The following is a 1822-nucleotide window of genomic DNA, read 5'->3' on the forward strand; positions in this document are numbered from 1 at the left end:
GGGTGGGGAGGGAGGTCCCAGAAGCCGGAAATAGGGGAAGAGCCAATCCTGCCGGCTGAAGGAGGCGGGCCTAGCGGGGGCAGGCTTCCTACTGGCTCAGACGATAAAGCATCTGCTTACCTGGGATGCAGGAAACCTGAGTTCGATCCCTGCGTCGGGAAGATCCCTTGGAGAAGAAAATGGCAAACCACCCCAGTACTCTTGCCTGGAAAATCCCATGGACAGAGGAGTCTAGTAGGCTACAGTCCATGGGGTCGCAAAGAGTCGGACACGACTGAGCGACTTCACTTTCACTAAGAAGAAATGCAGGAAAGCTTGCTTTTGATAGGGACAGAGTAAAGGGACAAAGGAGGTGATTAAATAGTGACTCTCACTAGGGGATTGTAAGTAGAAAAAATATGGGTTCAGTTCAGTTCAGTTCAGTCGCTCAGTCGTGACCGACTCTTTGCGACCCCATGAATCGCAGCACACCAGGCCTCCCTGTCCATCACCAACTCCCGGAGTTCACTCAGACTCACGTCCATCGAGTCAGTGATGCCATCCAGCCATCTCATCCTCTGTCGGCCCCTTCTCCTCCTGCCCCCAATCCCTCCCAGCATCAGAGTCTTTTCCAATGAGTCAACTCTTCGCATGAGGTGGCCAAAGTTACTGGAGTTTCAGCTTCAACATCATTCCCTCCAAAGAAATCCCAGGGCTGATCTCCTTCAGAATGGACTGGTTGGATCTCCTTGCAGTCCAAGGGACTCTCAAGAGTCTTCTCCAACACCACAGTTCAAAAGCATCAATTCTTTGACGCTCAGCCTTCTTCACAGTCCAACTCTCACATCCATACATGACCACAGGAAAAACCATAGCCTTGACTAGACGGAATTAAAGATTATCCAAAAAAACAGGTTTACTTAGAGCAGGCTTGCTTAGCAACAAAACCATGCAACAGAAGCGTGAGACGTGCCCCCAAGCAATAAAACAATGGTGGCATGAGACCCACATCCTGCCCAATGAGCTCAGTAAGTTAATGATCTCTAGGCTATGCTCTCTGAACACATGAAAAACACTAATTTGTGGACCTAACTTGACCATGTAGGGACAAGAAAACCCCCCTGCTGAACCTGGAGGAGAAGCTGCTGATAGAAGCATGACATCTACTCAAGAATGAACAAGAAGTTCTCCCCATCCCTGCTTTTCCTTTCATTATAAAGTTGTAGTGCAGTAAGTTCTTGGGGCGAAGCATTTCTCGCCTGTCTGCTTGTAAGCCTTACAAGCGTCCTGTTCTAATCAATCATTTCTTATCTCTCACCTTGCCTCTCACTGAATTCTTGAGACATAAACGACTGTGTTACCAGAACTCTTTGGAGCCCTGGAAATGGCACCAAATGGTTTTACCTTCTCCTTCTGCTCTCCATTGTGTGAGGGCACAACAAGAATTTGGCAGTTTGTAAACCAAGAAGAGAGTTTCATTAAGAATCGGACTATGCTGGTATCCTGATCTCAGACTTCCAGCTCCCAGAATCATGAGAATATAAATTGTTATTTAAGCCACCCAGTCTCAGGTAATTTGTTATAGCAGCTTGAGCTAAGGCACAATGATTATCATAAACTTTGGGCCACCCAAGTATTCCTGTAATAGAACCCATTTGTTCCGGTATTTCAAGAGACTTTGTTCTCATTGCCTTGTTCTATACCTAAGGTAGGTGGACCATTTTGGTGGTCTGTTGTGACATTTACCATCTTTTCAATACCCACATCCTCTCTAATGTCAGAAGCATCTCTAGAAGGAGGCTGAGCCAGGGCCTTTGGTGCTTTTCCTGTGGGTCTGGAGACC

The sequence above is a fragment of the Bubalus bubalis genome, chromosome 6 (genome assembly GCF_019923935.1).
Source record: "Bubalus bubalis isolate 160015118507 breed Murrah chromosome 6, NDDB_SH_1, whole genome shotgun sequence".
NCBI lineage: Eukaryota > Metazoa > Chordata > Mammalia > Artiodactyla > Bovidae > Bubalus > Bubalus bubalis.